This window comes from Mustela nivalis, assembly GCF_964662115.1.
Source record: "Mustela nivalis genome assembly, chromosome: 2".
NCBI lineage: Eukaryota > Metazoa > Chordata > Mammalia > Carnivora > Mustelidae > Mustela > Mustela nivalis.
Genome location: NC_139021.1, coordinates 157,416,021 through 157,432,930, shown reverse-complemented (window position 1 = coordinate 157,432,930; position 16,910 = coordinate 157,416,021). Strand labels below are relative to the sequence as shown.

The window sequence follows — 16,910 nt, the reverse complement described above, 5'->3', positions numbered from 1 at the left end:
CTGGAATTGTCCTAAATGTCCATAGCACTGACTCTATTCTCTTCCACACTCTGAGGAATTCCAGATTTTATAGCAATCTTAACAAACTAACTTTCCTACAGCTTCACAACCCCAGGCCTTCCTGTTTCCTGGCCTTTGGGGGGCTATGGACTCCTAAGCAGTCTCCCCAGAGGGATTGGTAGTATGTGGGGGCCCACAGCATTTTGCACACAACTTTGAAAGCATCACAGTGTCCCCTCTGAAGACCCCCTAGAAGCCTGATTTAGGGCATATCTTTGGGTTTGGAGGGTATGCAAAAGAGACTAAGTCACCTAAGCAACCTGTGACTAATGAGAATTTTTACATTTACTGAGTACCTCACACTTAACGAAATGTTTTCCTTTCCATGTCCTCGCAGTCCTTCCAGCCATCATGTTCATGATGGAAATGAGGCTCAGAGGAGTTAAGTGACTTTTGCCCAAGGTCACAGAGTTAATACTGATAGCTACAGCTTACTACAACGACCTGCCAGGTATTTTAGCTATGTCAAATCTAATTTCCCAACAGTATCATAAGGTAGATGTTAATCATTATTCCCAGTTTGTAGATGGGGAAACAGAAGCTTAGAAATGCTGAGTAACATACCCGAGATCACCCGGCTACAAATGGCAGAGCTGGGATTTGAACCCAGGAGACTGCAAAGACCTGGACATGTCAGGGATCCCTGGAATATGAACCAAGTTTTTGTAATAACAGACTCTGTGGTTAACAATGGAAAGAATTGTGTTTAAAATGAACATTTCTTTTTTCTTTTTAACATTTTTTAAATGTTTCTATTTGACAGAGAGATCACAGGTAGGCAGAGAAGCAGGCAGAGAGAGACAGGGAATCTGGCTCCCCCCTGAGCAGAGAGCCTAATGCAGGGCTCAATCCCAGGATCCTGAGATCATAACTTGAGCCAAAGGCAGAGCCTTAACCCACTGAGCCACCCAGGTGCCTAAAAGTAGCATTTCTAAGACACTCTTAATCTCACAAAACAAACTGAGGGTTGCTGGGGGTAGGGGGGTAGGGAGAGGGTGCTTGGGTTATGGACATTTGGAAGGGTACGTGCTATGGTGAGCGCTGTGAAGTGTGTAAGCCTGATGATTCACAGACCTGTACCCCTGGGGCAAATATTATGTTATATGTTAATAAAAATAATTTTAAAAAATAAATAAAATAAAAGGAACATTTGGATAATGTAGATACATGGGTGTTTCTCCAATATGGAGCAGGACAAATTATGTATTTGGAAGCACTTAACAGTCATAGCACTCTGACCAGATCCAGGTCTTTCAATGAGGCCAAACTGCTCCAGGTCCTGTGCAGATGGCCCCAATAACAACAAGCTCTAGGCTTCCTATGTACATTTGCAGTCCAAGTCCTGGACTCTCTCAGAACACGCCCATTTCTGCTCTTTGATTTTTCTAGTACTTTCTTGGCAACTGCCTTCTTGGCTTATCTCCCATGCCAAGTGTCATGCCTTCCCTTCATACCCAATGACCAGTTGAACTTGACCCCTCTTTGAGCCCTGACCTCTCTCTCAGTTGTTGCTTGAGTTCATCCCCTGTACTTGTTCTTCCCCTCTCTGGGATCCCCCGTTCCTTCACCCACAACTAATAAAGCCTATTTGGTCAACATCCTGCAGCCAGGCATGTGCCTCTCCCCACTAGGTGGGGTCAGATTGTAGTCTGCTACACTCTACAATCACCCTTTTGTAAACCTGGGTTGGTTGATATGAATCAGACATGCACTGAATTAGACTCAACATCTATTGACAAGATATATAATAAAAGAGGCTTAAGCCAAAAAAGAAAAAAGAAAAAGAAAGAAGGGGAAAAAAGTTCAGTTTCATGGAGAAGATAAAAATTCATGCAATAATAATCATACATGATAGACTGTTAAAACAATATAAGCATTTGGGGGAATAGGGCAATCTTTGAGAGTGGGAGAGGTTTATGTAATAACCCTTCAACTTTAAATGGGCTTCCCTATACTTTCCCTATATTCTCAGTCATTTATACATCTGTTTTCCTTTTCCACCCCGGAGATAGGTAAATATCTTGCCCATTGCATGTCAATGGCAATTCTACTTGCTCAGGCAGCCGATCAAGGCAATGATATGGACCCAATGCATCTTGATTTCAGCATGGCATTTGACAAATGCTCTACCTGGTGCCCTTGAGGATGTGATGGGGAAATGAGAATTGGGTCACAGGACAGGAAGTGGAGTCATAGCTGGATGAGCAACCACAGTCAAAGAATGTTGATTAGTTTTTCTGTGTCAACCCAAAGGAGGTCTCCAGTGGCGTGCCATAGAGCTCTGTCCTTGGTGCTGACCTCATTGGCATTGTTACCTGTAACTCAGAAGACGACACACAAGGTGTTCTAATCAAGTTTGCAGCAGACACAAAGCTGGGAAGCATAGCTACCACTACAGATGTCAGAATGGAAATAAGAAATGACCTCAACAGGAAGGAACACAGGGCTGAAACCAACATGATGGAATGAGAAGAGAGAAATGCAAAGTCCTGCATTTAGGTTAAAAACTAATTGCACAAGTACCGGATGGGGTAGACCTGGCTTGGCAGTAGTCCAAGAGAAAATGACCTATTTGTTTGTTATTCTGTAAATTGGCCACGAGCTCAGTCTGGTCCAACTGTGTTATGTGGTTGATACATGATACATAAAGTGAACACAATCTTGGCTACATTAAGGGAAGTAGGGTGTCTCTTGTCTAGATCACAACATGGCCTCGACTGGCTCAGCACTGGTCAGTCCTGCTTGGAGTACAGGCTCAGAACTGGGCCTTGCAGAGTAAGAAGGACATTGAGAAATTGGAGCACGTCCTGAGAACAGCAGCCAGATGGTGCAGGAGCTGAATGTCATGTCCGTAAAGAAGGCTTGAGGGAGCTGGAAAACTTTGGTCCAAGAGAAGAGGCAAATCCAAGGGCACGTGAGTGCTGCTTCAGACATGTGACAAGTCTTCGTGTGGAAGCTGGAGCAGACGTCCTCACTGGCTACCTACAGACCAGCCATTCACAATGTTGATCTGCTGGGATCCATGGGACAAATCCCATTCCATATCCAACATACTCCTGTGGTAGACCTTCATTTTTAGACACCCCCCTCCCACCACCACACTTGCAGGAAAGTAAAGAACTTGTAATAACTTGTCATTGCTCCCACAGTCAGAGTCATATCAGTTGTGGTGACTCACTGGCCTCCAGCAGGAATCTGGTGGTCAAGAAACCATCACAGCTTCTCTTCCTGTTTCCCCATCTACCAGGAGGAAATTTCTACAGCCCATCAGGTCTTAATGTGCTGACTGAGGCCCACTTGTAGGGCAAGACCCTGAGCAGGGTAGAGAATAAATAAATCCACAGTGTGTAAGTGTGTTCTTGGTCTCTTGTGCTCTCATCTACTCCTTGCTGGCAAGTATGGCTTTTCCTCGAGTTGAAATATTAAAAGCCAAGCATTGGGTAGACATTTTGGCATGGAAGCTGGCAGAGCAGGCCTTTCAGCTGGCGTTGGTTCTAGGCTGCCTTCATTGAGGTAAAAGAGTTGTCCAAAGGGTTCAATGTAGCTTGCTGGCACCCTGCATTGAAGATTGCGGCCAAAGTCTCAAGAGTAATAACCTGTTCCTTTGCTTTGCCTTGTTTCCTCTGCTCTACAATTCTGGGGACCTCATGGAAATGGATTCCTATATTTGGGTCCCTGGGAAAGGAGTATGCGAATCTCCCCAGCTGTCTCCAACAGTCATGGAATTAAAGTCCATCAAGGTAGACAGACCTATAGACCTGTACAAGACCTTATTCTGGTTGGTCGGTTGGTTGGTTGGTTGGCTGGGTGACCTTAGCAAGTTACCCAACCTCCCCTTCGAGTTTCCTCATTTGTGTAAATGAAGCTAGTAATGCTCCTTACCACCAATGATGAGTATGAGGGTCAGATACAATACTATGCAGAAAGTTTTTAGCATATTGCTGGTCACAGAGCTCAGTATTAGCAGAGTTGTTAATCAAAACTTCGCTCTCCTCAATTACTGACATCCCGGGACATGGGTAAGAGAGGGTGTGGGTGGGCACCATGTTTATCATGTGGTACTAACACCACACTTTCCTCTTCTGATCAAAAAAGTGCCCAGGAACATGAGTGAGGAAAAGCAGCACTATTATAGGAATACTCTTAAATCCACACAATTAAATTTAAGAAGCAAATAATTTGCAAATTTTGCCACTTTATTTTTAGGAAAAATTACTGGCAGCATATGTCACAACTGTTCACACTGTTGGGCACTGAGACACTTAGCTGAGAGCCCCTGCCTGCAGGTCTGGTTCTTTTAATACTGAGTGCATGCATGTGTTCATGAGAAAGAGACAGAGAGAGAGACAGAGAGACATGGGGGGAAGGGGGTTAGAGAGGGAGGACAGAGAGAAGATGGGGTAGAGAGAGATGGAGTGGCAAGGGGGAGAAAGAGATAAGAGATAAGAGAGAGATGCAAATCCCTGGACCCTACCCCTGGAGATCTGGACCCAGTGAGTCTTGGAGGGCCATGAACTCACTGCCATATTTTCTGGAATTTTGAGAAGCACAGTTCCAGAAAATAGAAGCCAGAGAAATTTAAGGAATTGAAGCATCCTGTAAAAGGAGGCTCAATAAAAAGAAGAGTTTCTAACAAGTAGACATATCCAGGAATGAGGCAGACAGGGCCACCAAGTTCCCCATTGCTGGAGGTTCCCATACAAAGGTCTGCCACAGAAGCTACGGGTACAGTGGATTGTGTCTATTATGAGGAGGGCGGGCCCATGCACACTGCCTCCCTCATCTACTGCCAGGAGCCCTAAGCACCTGACCGAAATGCAGCTGAATTAGGGGTGAGCCCCGCCCCACCCTGAGGCAGACCTAAGGAGCAAAAATTTGTCTCAGACAAGCTTCCTTTTCTTTCTCTTCTCTCTCTAGTCTGGGAGGCAGGGAAGAGGGTAAAGACTCAAGGTCAAAGACTCTGTCTATGGTAAGCCATGCCTTGACCACCCTGGAAAAGTCCTATTCTCAGAAGAGCCTGCACCCTAATGAAGGGACTCCTCATATTGACAAAATTCGATGGACTTGTATTTTGGAGCTGACACAGACATTCCTATCCTGCCATAACCCAGCACTTTAATATTTTCAAATCCTCATTGCTGGAGATGATGCAGTCCACTAGAAATATAATGTGAGCCTCTTATGTCATTTAAGATTTTCTAGTCGCCACATTCCAAATAGGGAAAAGAAATAGATAAAGTTAATTTTAATAACATTTTTTTTCTTTAAATCAATGTATATCCAAAAATATAATCACCTTAACACGGAATCAATATAAAAAATTATTAATAACCCATTTTCCATTCCCCCTCTCTTTTTATACCATCTTTTAAATCAGGGTATAACTTACAATTAAAGTACACCTCAGCTCAGACTAGCCATGTATCAAGAACTCAGTGACACTATCTGGTAAATGGCTACATTATTGGACTACACAGCTGTTGTCCCTAAACTGTTCTAAGGGCTTCCTAGCTTTTTGCTTTGCTAGCACATGAGCTCAGGCAAGTTGTGTAACTTTTATTTGACTTGCCTCCCTCCTAAGTAATGATAATACCAATAGTAGCTTCGTGACTATTGTTAGGAGGAGTAAATGAGTTAATATGTAATAGAGCATATAGGAGAGTGGCCAGCACAGAGCAGATGTTCAGAAACTCAACCCTCCCAGCTCTGTCCCATAGGAAGGGCAAGAGTTTTCATCTCTTTTTAATACATAAGACATGCACATTTATTAAGCACCTCAATATGGCAGGCTCAGAACTAGAGGTCATGATCTCATTAAATTCCTCCAGTAACCCAGAGATGAAGAGATCATTGCCATGTTTTAATAATGAGGATCAGAGGAGTCATTTAACTTGTCTGAGGTCACACAGCATGTACGCGGCAGAACAGGGATTCCAACCTAAGTCTCCTGATGGCAAAATCCTGTTCTTTTCACTAAACAATATGGCCCAAAGTGAAAGGAGGTGCCCCACGCTCTTAGGTCAGGTAGTGACAACTCTGGGCCTTGAGCTTACCGCCTCATCTCTCCATCAATCTCTCCCTTCACCAAGCTACCTCCAGGGATAGAAGTGTAGCACCATGACAGGGTGACAGGGACATTTTTGGTGGAGAGATCCTCCCAGGGATTCCTTGAGATTATTTCTCTTGAGGTGGATCCCAATTTGCCAACAACCCTGGGCCTTGGCACCTAAGCTGAAAGGACAGAGGGGAAGAAAGAAGTGGGAGTTTCTCAGATTCATCAAAAATACTTCAAACTTCAGAACCCAATTCTTCCCCAGGTTCTGCCCAGTGTCCCTGTCCTTGAGTCCTCCAAGCATTGAAAGAAGGAACTGGGTACTCTGGTCAGAATGACACAGCCAAAGGATGTGCTCAGTCACCTCTCCCTGGCTGCCCCTTGCCCCCAGGATACCCCAACTCACCCAGCCTGCAGGTGAGAGGTAATCAGAGGAAAATGACTAAAAGAAAAACAGGAGACCCAGGAACCGGGATCCAGTTACAGTGAGAAAGGGGGGACAAGAGAGATAGTGAGAGCAATTGAGAACAGCAATGCAGCAAAAAGGGCTTTTAGTGATAATTAATAATTAACATTTCTAATGATGTCCCGGCGACAGGAAGAGGCCAGCACAGGGCTCTGGGGCACGACTCAACTCGGGGTGACTGCGACCTCCAGGAAGACCGGCAGCTTCATTAGCCTTCGTGAGTTCCCTGTGCACCCCTTCCCGTAGCGGTGGGCTGCAGGACGCTGAGATGGCCATCATCATGACAATCAGAGAAGAGGGAGGCTGGGGTGATTTAAGGGAAATAGGCTGCCAGTATGAGAGGGTTCTAGAGAATTCCTTTTCCGGACTTGTAGATCCAGCTTCTATAAAAGCTAAGTTTCCCTTGACGGAGGCAAGCAGCAGAGGGAAAGCATGTGCAAAGACATAGAACACTCTTAGGCAGCCCAACAAGCTAAGAACCAAAAGAAAGGGGACAAAACAGTGGAAAGGAACAAAGACCAGAGAATGCCTTGTGGGGACTTGGGAGCTGTCCCAAGAGGGGACAGACAGGTTTGACCAAAGCTGTGAACAAGAGGGATGGGTTACCTCGTCATGGCTATCGTGGTAGTAGTCATGATGGATAGTAGATGGTCCCCCCCAAAATGCATGCATCAAAGCCCTAAACACCAGTGTGACTATATTTGGAAGACATTAAGGTTGAGTGCGGTCATAAGAGTGAGATCCCAAACTGATGGGACTGGCGTGCTTATAAAAGGAGAAAGAGACCAGAGACACCCCCTCCCGATGTGTGCTCAGATGAAGGCCTTGTAAGAACACAGCCAGAAGGTCACCGTCTACAAGCCAGAAACCAAGACAGCCAGAACCTTGCTCTTGGAATTCCCAGCTTCCAGAATGCCAGAAATAAATTTCTATGGCTTAAGTCCCCCAGTCTGTGGAATGTTCCTTGGGCAGCCTGAGCAGACCTCTACAGTGATGGCTGAAGAGATCATGGCGGTGTGATCACCAACGGCTGCTTTGTATTACATTTATATAATAATCCTACACTTACTCACTTATAAGCTGCCTTGTTCCTACAGGTTGTGGGTGCTCTAAGCCCTCAGACACATACAGGACTCTATGGATACAGAGCATCTTCACAGACACATCTGCCCTGACAATCTGAGCCAGCTCTTTGTCCGCCAAACTCAGGTTTGGCCATTTTACCCCAAAGGCCGGTGTGGACTTGGCCGGCTGGAGGCGCCCTCTTGTGCCAAAGACCCCATAACCCCGAGGAGCCTGGCTTCCTCACTAGGTGCCAGGCAGGCGCCCAAGGCCTCAACCTTGGAGTGTTGGGTTTCTTCCAGCCAGGCGAGGCCCTGGGCTCCAGCAGCCTCAGTAAACTCTCCAGGGGGTTCTGAGGAAGATCCGTGCTTCACACACCACACAGTGGCTCTGTCTACTGCTACTGAGTTTATTTTGTTTGTTATCACTTTTTTATTTTGATATAATATCAACTTTACAGAAAGGTCTCAAGAGCTTTGTAAAAAAGACCTCATATCCCTTTACCCAGATTCACCAATTGTTTACATTTTGTACATTTGCTTCATAATTTCTCTTATTCTTTCTTTTTTAAAATTTTTTAAGAGAACACCTTTTTTTTTGTTTAAAGATTTTATTAATTTGTTTGACAGACAGAGATCATAAGTAGACATAGAGACAGGCGGGGGGGGGGGCGGGCAGGCTCCCCGCTGAGCAGAGAGCCTGATGCGGGGCTCGATCCCAAGACTCTGAGATCATGACCTGAGCCAAAGGCAGAGGCTTTAACCCACGGAGCCACCCAGACACCCCTCTCATTCTTTCTTAATCTAAAAAATAAAACAGAAAGTGGGGCGCCTGGGTGGCTCAGTTGGTTGAGCACCCGGCTCTTGTTCGGCTCAGGTCATGATCTCAGGGTCCTGGGATCAAGCCCCAAGTCGGGTTCCATGCTTGGTGGGGGGTCTGCTTGAGGCTTCTCTCTCCCTCTGCCCCTCCCCCTGCTCTCTCTCTCTCTCTCTCTCAAATAAATAAACCTTTTTAAAAAATAAAAGTAAAAATAGAAGAGAAAGTAAGCTTTCCGAGTGTGTATAATACATGCTGATAACAAGCCATGTGATACACAAGTAAATGCATCCATATACTGGGAGATGTACATGTATTTTGGCAGCTCGACACCTGCTTACTGATCGAGATGCATCATCATAATGTTTGGGGGCAAAGATCGCAGTTACCTGGGGCTGGGGGTAAAGGGAGATCTACTGGGTCGAGGAGGATAGAAACGTTCTACATCCCGATTACGTGGTGGTCACGCAAGGACATAAACATGACAAAGCTCACCCATCTCAATGTAAGCTTACAACACACACATGTCATTGTAGGCAATCTGTACCATGATGAAGCTGATTTTTTTAATGTGGCTCTTTTTTAAAGTTTAGTGGCCTCTGTAAAAGCCCCACAGAGAAAACTGATGCCCAAAGAAGTATGGATTTTATGTCCTTACTTATCACACGTTTACCTGGCACTTCTTACATGCTGGGCTCTGTTCTAAGCATTTTACCAAAGAGACTCCCTGGGCCTCATGACAAGCCTGTGGGATAAGGGCTGTGATGGTCCCATTTTACAGATCGGAAGGAAAGGTTAGCCAGTCGCCCAAGATGGCACAGTGCAAAGAATAGCAAAACAGGACTCTGCACCCAGGCAGGCTAGCACCAGAGCCCCTGCTCTTTGATGCAACGAGGAGCTACTTATTAGCGTGAGAGGGAAAGGAAATGAGGTCCTGTGTAACAGGTCTCTGTTCCCCAACAAGGTGCCCCTCAGCACCTGGGACAAGTCAGCAGGCAGGGCGAAGCCGACTGTCCCTGGGGCTTCACTTCTGAGCACCCACGCCACAAGACTTTGCCCCACGTCCCCCACCCTCCACGCTCCCCACAGCTGCCAGTCCAGGCTTCAATGCTTTCCAACGGCACAGTTTTAAGAAGCATCCGTTGATGCCTTTTAGCCTAATGCTAGAGACAGAGTTGATCTTTTAAGCCATTCTGCCTGTCCCCAAGAGGTACTAACAGAAAATAAATACATGTGTGTGATTTCCTAAAGTTCTTCTATACTTTCCTCATGACCTGTCTGCTTCCCATAAGTCAGGGTCCTGTGTGGAGAGAACACTGGAGTTCGAGCATGGGCTTTGCTACTGAATTGCTGTGTGATATGGGGCACATAACTTTACTTCTCTGGGTCACTGTTTGCTCACCTAAAATAACAGGAGGTTAGATCGGATCAGGGATGCTTGGCTTATGGGTCGTTAGAAGGTCCACAGATGGACTTCAAATGTTAAAAAAAATCCCCCAGAATTTGTATGCAGTAGGATTTGTGCCTGTGGCTTAAGGGGCCCCCTAAACTCTTCCGTTTTCAAAGGGACACACTATCACTCTAAAACTTCAGCATCACTTGCCTGCCAAAATCCCGTCTAGTTCTAAAAGTCTAAGACTCTATGTATTAATCTAAGTCTTTGTACTGCACACCAGTCTGGAACCTTCATTGACAGAGAACGACAAAGGAAACCCAGGACATTTGTGGCAAAGAGAAGACTAGCACACGAGTCTCCTGATTGTACTCCAGTCTTTTTCATGCATTCATTCATTCATTCATCCACCATGTACCCATTATCATAATTACATGTTATTCAAATAGAAACTTTGACATATGCTATGAGTCCCTGCCTAACACAGCCCCTAGCCCATAATAGATATTTGGTAGAAGAAACAGTGAACAGGGAAGTTGACTAGGTCCTGGGAATGGGACTATGCAGAGAAAAGACCGAACCCCCAAATTAGGAGATCCAAGTTTTGGCCTCAGCTTGGCTCCACACAAAGTGTCTTCCTGGCTGGCCCTTCTTTTCCCATCTGGAAAGTGAGGGAATAGACTCGCTAATCTCCAAGTCCCCTTCTGGATTTAAGATTCCAGGATGTCCAGACGACCTCTGGTTACTTGGATGGAGCCGAGAGAGCAGTGCCTGAGTTCCCCAGGCCAGGCAGGTCACAAGCTTGGTGTATAAGTTATCTGCTGTCATGTAATAAATTAGCCTAAATTTCAGCAAGGTAAAACAACAGATATTTATCATCTCACACAGTTTCTGAGGGTCAGGAATCTAAAGAGTTCTGGCTCTGGCTCTCTCATAAGGTTACGGTCAAGATGTAGACCAGAGCGGCGGTCATCTGAAGGCCTGATGAGGCAGAAGGCTCTGCTGCTGGGTTCACTCACATGGCCGTTGGCTAGAGGCCTCAGTGCCTTGCCTGGTGGAGCCCTCCACAGAGCTGCTCATGCCGTAGCTGCTGGCTTCCCCCAGAGCAAGGGATCAGAGACAGAAAAAGACTTGCCAAGATGGAAGCTGTAAGCCTTTTTATAACCCAACCAGGAAGTGCAAATCTATCAACTATTTAATTGGTTGTACAGACCAATTCTTTTTTTTTTTTTTGCAGATTGTATTTGTTTATTTGAGAGAGAGAGAGCATGAGTGGAAGTAGGGGGAGGGGCAGAGGGAGAGGGAGAGGGAGAAGCAAACTCCCTGCTGAGCCCCACTGAGCTCGATCCCAGCACCCTGAGATCATGACCTGAGCTGCAGGCAGATGCTTAACCGACTGAGCCACCCAGACGCCCTGGTTGTACAGCTCCGTGCTGGTGTAACATAGGCGGGAAGCACAGAGGGCGATCATTTGAGCGCCATCTGGGAGGCTGGGGGTCACAACCAGGCTGGAGCCAAATCCCACAGGGTCCCCATTTGAACAAGACCACTGCTCATAGCTTTTGAGGGGTGTCCCAAAGGGGAGAGTTTGAGTAGAAGCCAGCCAGTATCCTCAGTGGAATGTCCCACATGCTCCTTTCCAAAGCACACGCAGGAATTCTGTGGGGGGGGGGGGCGCCTCACGGAAAGCCCACTGCTCCACACAGCCCTGCAAAGGTGAGGGCAGAGCTGTGGAGGGGAGCTCAGGAGGGACCACTTTAAAAACCCAGCAAAAACCTCAATTAGCCAGAGAAAAATCAGACAGCACTCCACCTCATCACACTTTTTCTGTACTCAATTTCCCCACCCTGATAAAGAAATCTACATACGATGGCTGATAAGGAGGCGACAAATGGCAAGCAAGGATATTGCTTTTAAAGAATTTTAAAAAGCCCTCCACGGATCTATACGTAGCAGCTCGCAGGCTATCTACATCTAAAATATTGTGAGGGACTGAACAATCCATAATTATCAATGGATGATCCGTTACCTTTATTTCACTTGCTGAGACGTTAAAGTAAAATAAAACATTTTAGGACGTTTTTTAAAAAAATTAGCATTTCTAACAATGCAGCCTTTCTGCTGAACTTCCATCTAATTAGGAAATTAAATTAACTAGACCATTTGACTTCCTCAGTAAATGGGATTAGATTTCTTGTGGTGGCGACTCAGACTCCTTTCTCCATTTCCCTGACATATCCGGCACTTGCCAGCCCCCTCTTGCATTCCTCCCGCCGCCCGCCTGGAATTCTTGGTGAGCCTGGAGTTGGAGGGAGAAGAGGTGGATTTCCATCTCTGTTGTAGGGCACGTCTCTTAGGTCTAGGGCATGTGGCCTCTCTGAGCTCCTCTTCCCTGTCTTATAAAGGAGGAAATTGACGTATATGAGTCCTTAGGTCTCTTTCATCCCTAGCCTTCTAGGACTCCTTACACTGGCCAGTCTCTCCCTCTTCACTTCCTGAAATCCAGCTGCTTTCTCAAGATGCAGTTAAGACGCCCATCACCACTTTGGAGCCTCCCTAATCTCTGTAGACAGAGGTAATTTCTAGCTTTTCTGTGATACTGCAATTAGATGTTACATTGTGTTATGTATAATATATAGGCAAATTTTGTCTCTATGACCAGATTCTAAGCTCTCTGAGGACAGGGGCCTGGTCTTTCTCCTTTTTATATCCCTTCCACGACACCTGGCACAGAGTAGGTGCTCCTTCTGTGGTTTGAACGAAGTCCAAAGTCGTGTGATTTTGTAGCACGCAAGTGTAGTGGGTGGCCTTAGCCAGCAGGGGGAGCGCGTCTGCCCCTTAAAAGATGAAGCCCATTCTGAACCTTTACTCTACGGAGAGCTGATGGATATAGATTTACCTCTGAGGATGAGAGGCACGTGGGACAGGGATGAGTGCAGGCCTGAGGGACAGCCTGTTATTTCTCACTAAGAAGCCACCCTGTATTCTGCAACTTGGTAAACAAAATAGCATCTCAAGAACAGAAAGGAACCTTCATGATAAATTCAAAGTCCCTCCTATCTCTAAGGCCTACATGGAGTTTCAACGGGGATACATTCTTGATTAAACACTGTGTACCTTGGGGCATTAAGTCTATGATAAATTGGGAGATAGGGACCTGCAACCTCATTTCTTTTAAGGATATTTAATTACAAAATTTCATAACAAAATTACAGCCTTATTAAAATGGTTTCTCACCGATGAAAAGGTCTAGAAAGATGAAACAATGCCAATAGCAGCTTTTGGATTTTCCAAGAGCTCTCCCTGTGCTGCTGCACTCTATTCAGAGGTCAGAAAGAGGATACAAACACATCTTTGTTCAGAAAATAGCCCCTTGGGAAGGGTAGTCTCTCTCTCCACCTACCCCCAACCATGATCCTGCCCCCACAGAGCCTGGAGTACCAGGCAGCTAGGATCCCAGTAGGGAGAGACATCTGGTGAATAAACTAGCTTCTCTTTAAAAGGACAAACATCTTGGGGCGCCTGGGTGGTTCAGTCATTAAGTGTCTGCCTTCAGCTCAGGTCCTGATTCCAGGGTCCTGGGATCGAGCCCTGCATCAGGCTCCCTGCTCAGTGGGAAGCATTCTTCTCCCTCTCCCACTTACCCTGCTTGTGTTCCTTCTCTCTCTCTGTACCTCTCTCTGTCAAATAAATAAATAAAATATTCTTTAAAGTTTTAAAAATAAATAAATAAAAGGATAAACATCTGCTGGCAATGGGTGACTTATTAGTCACTCACATCTTAGTATGAATTATACCAATTATTTTCTTTTAGCCCCCCCACCCAATATGGTGGTGGTTGTTCAGCCCAAGAATGGTTGATTTGGTTATATATTAAAATAAGTTATAACAGAATTACACCTGGGTGGCTCAGTTGGTTAAATGTCTGCCTTTGGCTCAGATCATGATCCCAGGGTCCTGGGATAGAGCCTGCTCAGCAGACAGTCTGCTTCTTCCTCTCCCTCTGTCCCTCCCACCCTCCCCTCCCCACCTCCCACTCATGTGTGCTCTCTCTCTCTCTGAAATAAATAAATAAATAAATAAATTTTTAAGTGAATAAATAAAAGAAGTGATCATTCTAGAGCATAGGATTCTTTGGAGGAGGGAAGCCAGAGTGATGAGTCTTTGTGGGAGGTCAGTCGCGGGGGCGGGGGGACATGGAGCAGAGGGCACACCAAAAGGTAGGGGACTTTGCTGAGAACCATGGTGACAACAGCTATTCCTGAATTTTTCCAAGAGCCTGCTCCATGACCAGTCAACACATCAGACCACATGCCCCGATTTCTCCTTCAGAAAATGCAGCTCCTTTGCTTTCCTGGTGAGTTTCCTCCTCCATCATCTAGAAGCAGAAACAATCCTGGTGATTTGACCTTGGGGTCCTTGCTTCATCTCTCAGAAACTGAGGCCTGATCTCCTCAACCAGCAAAGTAGAGAATCATCGGACTCCCCTCATTGTCCATCCGTCTGCCTAGTGCAGAGTGAGACCTTCGCTGCTCCGGGGGCTGTCAGAGCCCGGCACATCGGAGACCCTCGATAAACACTGGCTGGTGTAATTACAGAATCATTCTGGGTCCTGTATCCAGGGTCGGCCTGTGACACAAGGTCTGCTGCTCATTACTTAGATCCACGTTAGCTTTTCACCCCTCGGCTGCCTAATTAGGAGCCAGAAAACGGCGTTGAAAAAAAACAAGAAATCTGACAACCCCAGCTGTGCTCTCCCATCCCCCGGTCACTGTGCGAACCAGAGCACTGCTTCTCTGGAGGTGAGGACCACTTCTAGGAATTAAATACTCTGGAGCATCATGTGGAGAAAGTGTGTAAGTGTCAGATGCCTTGTGGTGAAGCCACATCACGTTCCTGCTATATGACTTTAGGCATGTCCTTATCTTCCTCTTTTTGTTTCTTCCCATTGCAAAATAGAGACAATGAGGACCTGACGCCACCGCGTCCATTCAGTGCCCGATGTAGAGAAAGAATTGGGTCAACATTGGCTTCCTTTCCTGCCAACCCTTTCTCCTGCTCCCCCTACCCCATAAAGGACTAGAATGTCGTAGCCATGGGAAATCTGAAAGACCAGCCAGAGCTCTGTCTTATCTTTCTGATTAAGGAAGGACAGTGGGCAAGACAGAGGCGGGTCCAGATGAGAGGTCAGGAGGCCCCCTCCCAGTCCACACTCACACCCACTACGGCTCTGCCATCACATCACTGTCGTGGGGCTGTCGGCTCAGAGCTCAAGCCTCCTGGTTTCATTTAACCTGGTTTGTGGCTCTCCTCCTTCTCTGAAATTACATCAAGGAAGCTCTAACGACCATTAGCCGTGGTGGTTTTTTCCTTTCCGAGGCCACTCACATCTTTGGATAGAAATTCATCTGGGTAAGCATCTGTACTCTGCTCAGATTTCCAGCAGACTTTAAGAATTGTGCCCGGGTCTGGGCTCCTCCTTACAAGTGCCGGGATTCTAAATTCAAATTCACAAAACAGAGCCTGTTTTCTGGAGCACGTCCAAATGTGGGTGAGTGAGAACAGGCAGTTTATAATCCTGAGATGCTAATCTACCTTTCCAGGTTCTGACTGCGGTGGAGGAAGTAATAAAGTTGGAGAACAGAAGAGGTTCCAAGACTGAATGACCAATTAAGCCTCTTTTTAAATGACCAAGGGCAATATCTATAAGATACAAGCTAATTACAAGAATTAACAACAACCACTACCCAAAAAACCCAGACGCTTCAACTATATCAAATACTGAGGACCAGAAATGCAAGCCATCTTGTTTTTACTGCACCTAATATTTTTCTGCTCACCAAATTTAACCAAGTCCTAGCTCTGGCCTCAGTTCACTTCTGCTCCTGCATATATAGTGGAGGGGAGGCCAAAGAGGAAGGAGGCAGGGATGACAGGAAACCGCAGGAGAAGCGAGAAGGCCTCTGAGTTAAATGCATAACATCCTGGTCAAAGGGCCTTTTCCCTCCTGCCACCTCCAAGGATTCATCCAGCAAATATTTGTGGAGCAACTATTTTGCGAGCCCTGTATTAAGCACTGGGGATACAGTGGTGCCTGCCTTCTTGGAGCTGACATGCCCAGGAGGGAATACAGACAACAAAGAAGCATACGACAAATCAACTCTCAGATCATCTGAGAGAGTGCCTGGTCCTGAGAAGGCACTGTGGGAAATCAATGGACGGTGAGGAACTGGGCTTACCTGGGGGAGCCCTGGCTAGATGGTCCAGTGGGCTTCTTTGAGGAGGTAACCTCAATGATGAGTTGAGACCTGTATGATCGGTCATAAGTGATGAGTAAACCGGACAGGACATTCCATGCAGAGGGCACAGGACGTGCAAAGGACCAGCGCGAGGATGATCTAGAAGAATGGAGAGAAGGTCAGAGTGGCTGCAGCTCAGTGAGCAGCGGCTGTGGTATGAGATAGAAGTAGGCAGTGGCCTGATGGTCTAAGGCAGGGGAAGGACAAGGAATGGGTAGGTGAAGCGGTCCCTGAGGTCAGACAGCGCTGGATTTGAATACCAGCTTTCAGATTTACCAGCAGGACCTTGAGCGGGTTATTAACCTCTGAGCCTCAGCTTCTGCATCTTTGAAATAGGGGTGATTGTCAATAGGACCAACCTCACGTGGCTAATGGGAGGAAGAAGTGACAGAAGGCGTTGCCCATGCTTTGCAGAGCCCCTGGCATACAATCGGCAGTCAGTAAGTTCCAACTTCTACTACTGAGGACTTGTTATCGTGGACCCTCAAGGTCACCTCTGGAGGCCTGAGCCCTTTTCAGCCTCCAGCACTCAGGATACCACCAGAGGGCAGTCTGTCAAGTTTTCCGATTTCACCAGTGCCTGGTCCTGACTCTTTGCACCATCAGGAAAGGGCAAAGACCCTTTGGAGGCAAAGCCTGGCTGGGCACAGGTTTCCTGGAAATGTACACAGAATGTTTTCTGATTTCAGCAACAAAATGTAATGGAAAGAACACCAGGTTGAGAGTCACATCTTGATTCTAGTCTCTACTTCATCTGCAGAT

The 16,910-nt window shown here is 46.4% G+C and overlaps 1 long non-coding RNA gene across 1 annotated transcript in view; it reads right to left on the bottom strand.

The window, feature by feature from the left end:
* The window catches only part of LOC309860302, a 75,937-nt gene that overhangs the window by 48,554 nt on the left and 10,473 nt on the right, over positions 1–16,910 (bottom strand). Inside the window, exon 2 of the long non-coding RNA XR_014309305.1 lies at positions 16,089–16,247. This is a non-coding gene — a long non-coding RNA (uncharacterized lncRNA). The remainder of the gene's footprint in view (positions 1–16,088; positions 16,248–16,910) is intronic.